Below are 6000 nucleotides of genomic sequence, written 5' to 3'. Positions count from 1 at the left end.
GGATTGGAGAAACAAATATATAGAGTACTTCAAGAACGGGAAACTTCCATCAGATCCAAAGGAATTGAGAACTCTACGCACAAAAGCTGCATAGTTCACCTTATCCAATGATGGAACGCTATTTAGAAGGACGTTCGATGGTCCACTGGCAATATGTTTGGGACCAGGAGATACCGACTACATACTACGTGAGATTCACGAGAGCACTTGTGGGAATCATTCCGGTGCTTATTCATTAGTCCACAAAATAATCAGAGCAGGATATTATTAGATCGATATGGATAAAGATGTAAGGGAGTTAGTTCGAAAATGCGACAAATGTCAAAGACATGTGCCCATGATTCATCAACCCGGGGAACTTCTCCACTCGGTCCTAGCTCCTTGGCCTTTCATGAAATGGGGAATGGACATCGTCGGCCACCTCCCATCGGCCCCAGGTAAGGCTCAGTTTATTTTGTTTATGACTGATTATTTTTCTAAATGGGTTGAAGCACAGGCTTTCGAGAAAGTCAGAGAAAAGGAGGCGATAAACTTAATTTGGGACCACATCATATGTCAGTTCAGGATGCCATCCGAGATTGTATGTGACAATGGAAAGCAATTCGTCGAAAGCAAAGTAATAAAATTTCTCGAAGATCACAAAATCAAAAGGATCTTATCAACACCTTATCATTCCAGCGGGAACGGACAAGCCGAATCGACCAACAAAACCATCATCCAAAATGTTAAGAAAAGATTAACCAACGCTAAAGGAAAATGGAGAGAAATACTACCCAAAGTCCTATGGGCATACCGCACAACATCGAAATTGAGTACCAGAGCGACACCATTCTCGTTGGTTTATGGCGCCGAAGCTCTTATCCCGGTTGAGGTCGGAGAACCTAGCATCAGGTTTTGATATGCAACAAATGAGTCAAATAACGAGACGATGAGCACGAGCCTAGAATTCTTGGACGAAAAACGAGAAGCGGCCCTCGTCCGATTAGCCGCTCAAAAATAGCGAACCGAAAGGTATTATAATCGAAGAACCAATCTTCAATATTTTAAAATCGGGGACTTAGTGCTAAGGAAAGTTACCCTCAACACCCGAAATCTAAATGAAGGAAAACTGGGTCCTAACTGGGAAAGATTGTATCAGGTTCTCGAAATCGTCGGTAAAGGATCCTACAAGCTCGGTGTGATAAACGGCAAATAACTACCAAGCAATTGGAATGTGTCGCACCTAAAATGATACTACTGCTAAGGTACGACCCTACCATGTTCATTTATATTTCGAAACTAACCCTTGCAGGAGTTCAACCAGGAACAGGGATGGATTATTCAACCCGAAGACTTTAGGCCCGAAAGCACGCGTTGCACTCTTTTTCCCTTAGATCGGTTTTATCCCAAATGGTTTTTTCGGCAAGGTTTTTATTGAGGCAGCCATTGATTGTGCTAACTTAGAATAATTCAACAGTATCTAAGGCCTCTTTACAATCAACCTCCAATACTGGGGGGAATTACCGTCGAATATATCAAGTTCGATGTAAAGAAGTTACTTCATGACAACAGGGTTTTGATAGGAAAAATTGTAATAGCCAAATGGTCAAAACGAACCATGCTCGTGTAGTTAACTCGATCCCTGGTACAAAACATGAACACATGTATAATGACATAAAGAGAAAATTCTCCTTTACCAATATCTCACATCTCAGAATCCATCCTCTATTTCATGATCTATTATGCAAACAGGCTCAAGGGCCGACCATTACCCTAAAAATCGGGGTCTGCCAACCAAAAAGTCAACGAGATCAACGGGCTACATTACTTCGAGTCCGTGCAAACGCTCACTCGATCATAAAGCCTAAGGGCTAATCTTATTTCGAGTTCGAGCAATCACTCACTCGACCATAAAGCCTACAGGCTACAGCACTTCGAGTTCGAGCAATCACTCACTCGACTACTAAGCCTAAGGGCTAATTTTATTTTGAGTTCGAGCAATTACTCACTCGACCATAAATCCTACGGGCTATATCACTTCGAGTTCGAGCAATCACTCACTCGACTACTAAGCCTAAGGGCTAATCTTATTTCGAGTTTGAGCAATCACTCACTCGACCATAAAGTCTACGGGCTACATCACTTCGAGTTCGAGCAATCACTTACTCGACCATAAATCCTACGGGCTACATCACTTCGAGTTTGAGCAATCACTCACTCGACTACTAAGCCTAAGGGCTAACCTTATTTCGAGTCCGAGCAAATGCCCACTCGACTATTAAGCCTACGGGCTACATAACCCCGAGTTCGAGCAAACATACTCGACTATTAAGCCTATGGGCTATTTTTAATTCAAGTTCGAGCAAACGCTCACTCGGTTATAGAGACTACAAGGTTCGACTTTGATCAAATTACCTAAGGCCTCGAACTTATGAAAATTTTCATAAGGCATGAATAAAACAAAATCTTCACAAGGCAGAGAATAAAACAGAGACAAGTCGGGCAGAGAATAAAATAGAGACAAGTCGGGAAAGGAAAATATCTTTATATAATGAAGAAGTATTTACAACGTCCGATCAGGACCCTACACAAAAAATCAAAATGGAAAAAACCCTAAGTTCCCTGGTTATCTCTGGGGGCAGTCTCTTCTCCATCGGGCTCCTCTCCACTCTCAGACTCACTCTTGCTCCCATCATCATCATCATCATCATCATCGGAAGCCAAGACTCCGGAATCTTCTTCAAGCTCTTTAGCCTTTTTTATCTCTTCGGTAAGATCAAAACCTCGAGCATGGATCTCCTCGAGGGTTTCCCTCCGAGATTAGAATTTGGTGAGTTCAGCAACCAATATGACCAAGTTTGAGCGGTTTCGACTGCCTTTTTCGCTTGTATTTGAGCAGCTTCAGCATCGGCCCGATAGACGGTCACAAATGCATCCGCCTCGGCCTTTGCTTTTTCGGCTTCAGATTTGGCCTTGGCAAGTTCGGAAGCCAACCGAGCCTCGATCTCCTCTATTTTTCTTTCTTGAACCAAGCTCTTCTCCTTCATTCCTTGAAGTTGATTTTCGGCCGATGATAACTGGGCTCGAGCAGTCTCTTTTTTCTGCAGCGAGACGGTCCATGCCTTCTTTCCATCCCAAGGTCTCTGCCCTTATCGTATTGACTTCCTCACGAACTAGTCCGATTACCTCAAGCTTCTGTTACAGCTGTGAGATCTAAATATTAGCCACCGTTCCTGAATCGAGCCCATAATGTTTTAAGATTATCATTACCTGCTCGGTCAGGTCGGTCTGATCTTGGTATGCCTTGGCCAATTCGGCTCGGAGATCTTTGATCTCTTCCTCTTTCTGCCCATTAAGAAGTTTGAGGGCATTTCTCTCTTCCGAAAGCCCTAGGAAGTCGGCCTCACGTCGACTCAGTTCCGTTCGAGATTTGGAAAACTCCTCTTGATGAAGAGCTAAAGCCTATACGAAAAAGAGAAAAAGTTAGGCAGAAAATGGAAAAATATGGCATCAACAAAGGGAGTCGAGATTTACCCGATTCAGGGTTCGTTGAATCTCAAAGAAAAGACCCAACGCGTCACTCGAGCCGGCATCATCCTCAATACTGGTAAACAAATCATGAAAGGGGTCCTCTCCCTCATGGACCTCGTCTACCTCGAGAGTCCCCAAAGCTCGGGCTTCCCGAATCGCCCCTTCAGAAAAAGCAGGGAGAGTAGGCGAGTCTCAGATTACTATTGCCCCAAGCGAGTCACTTGGGGCATTCTCCTCAGTTTGAAAAGCTTCAGGGCCGGCCCCTTCAGATATACCCACCGTTTGTTGACTTCGGTGGGAGGCATCCACGATCTCCAACGACTCAGGGACTTTGCCCGAGTCCTTCTCCGACATCCCCTCAGTTCGAGATGGAGCCTCATCAAACGCCATCGACCCCGCTGACTTTGGAGCATCGATGGTTTTCTTCACTCGTCGTTTGGGGCATCGATGGCAACCAGTATGGACCCGTTGTTTTCTTCTTCCTCTTCGTCTTTATCCCTTAGGCACCGAACTGATTCTTCAATCAAAGAGATGGTGTTCTTCCTCGGCTTACGAGCCGTCTTTGTCTTAAGTGTTGGATCCTCGGAGGTAGAAGCCCTTTTTCTTTTGTTGTCCTTCGTCAGTTTTGGAACCGGGGCCAAAGTCTTTTCCTCGCCAGACGGGGGCCTCATAACCGCATCTTTGCCCGGGCCTACACGCAAAAAAAAAAATTAGTTAAGTATAAGAAAAACCTTTTGTTCGAATCGCCAAAGACATGGGAAAGAGGCTTACCATGATTTTTTGCCTCCCATTGGCCCTTTGATAAGTCGCACCACGAGCGCTCGGCATATGTGGAGGTCGAAGCCAGGTCCCGTACCTAGCTCTTAAGGTTAGGAATAGCACAGGGCATCCAAGAAACCGCTACATCACGGAAAATGATACTGGTGAGAAAGAAACAAAGAAGAAAAATAATAGGAGCTAACAATAGAAATTATACTTACGCTTCATGTTCCACTCCTCGGGAAATGACATCTTCTCGGCCGGGATTAAGTCAGAAGTCTTCACTCAAACGAACTTGCCCATCCAACCTCGATCCTTGTCCTCGTCTATGCTCTAGAACATCACTTTGGTAGCCCGGCGTTGGAGTTTTATTAACCCACCTCGATAGAGGCGGGGGCTGTACAATCTAATGAGGTGGTCGAGGGTGAAAGGCATCCCCTCCACCTTGTTCACGAAGAAGCAGATCAGAATAACGATCCGCCAAAAAGAAGGATGGGTTTGTCCTAGGATTATTTGGTATTGGCGGCAAAAATCGATGACAACTGGGTCGAGTGGGCCCAGCGTAAAAGGGTAAGTATAAACACTTAAAAACCTTTTCACATGAGTAGTAATATCTTCTTCGGGAGCCGGGATTATCACTTCTTTGTCCTCCCAGTTGTAATCTTTTCTTAACCGTTTAAGATGGCCCTCGGTTATCGAGCACATATACCTCGATATATGCTCGCATCGACCAGGGACCGACGAGGCTTTGCCGATCTTAAAATCGGAGGTAAGTACATACCCCCCAGGAACACACTCCTCAGGTCGTGTCTCCACTGGTGTTTTGTCACCGGCGGGCTGCGAAGAAGAAGCTTTTCTTTTTGAGGAACGATTTTTGACGTTTTCGCCATTGGGATTTGTAGATTGAAGATAGAGGAAGATGACAAGATTTGGTGTTCTAAAGAGGGATTTTGCATTGAAAATCACAAATTTACAGATGAAGAACTCAGAAGATGCGAAAGGAAACTTAGAAGATTTAGAGACGTAAAAGTAAAAAATGGTAAAAAGAGGGGCTATTTATAGGGTCGGCAATGACGGTTCAGTGTCGACAATGGCCGACCATCGTGTGACACGCATTTAATGCCTTGGTAAACTAAACCGACGGGACATCTATCACGTACGTCATGGTCAGGCTCGATGCAAACGTCAGTTTGGATCGAGTCATACCGCTTGAAAATTATGTCGTTTCTCGCCACATTCTTCCCAAGAAACGAGGTGACTATCTGTATACGGTCAAAACCGATTTCGACCTTCATATGATTAGTCAAGATTGGAACATAATGGACCGAAGGTCATCTTCATAATATCAGGTATGAGATCCGAAGCCAGGTTACCGAGCTCAAATTTCTGAGACAGATCAAATAACGAACTCGAAGTCATTACCGAGCTCGAATCCAAATCGAACTATGATGCGAAGCGGCGTCATCGAGCTTGAGAGCCAGAGACCGACTAATACCGAGCCCAAGTCAATACCGGACCCCGAGTCAATATCGAGCCCAAGTCAATATCGGGCTATAAATCTGGAAACCAACCAATACTAAGTCCGATCAAGATCGAACCAAGGGACAAAAGCCGTTACAGTCACACTAAGGAGAGAGAATCTCGGCGGGAATTAGGAAAAAACTATTCTATCATGGGAGCCCACTATGTATTTTTAATTATATCTAAAGTAAGATTCTTCCACTATAAGAG

This window comes from Nicotiana tabacum, chromosome 24 (assembly GCF_000715075.1).
Source record: "Nicotiana tabacum cultivar K326 chromosome 24, ASM71507v2, whole genome shotgun sequence".
Lineage (NCBI taxonomy): Eukaryota > Viridiplantae > Streptophyta > Magnoliopsida > Solanales > Solanaceae > Nicotiana > Nicotiana tabacum.
This window is presented reverse-complemented; position numbering follows the sequence as displayed.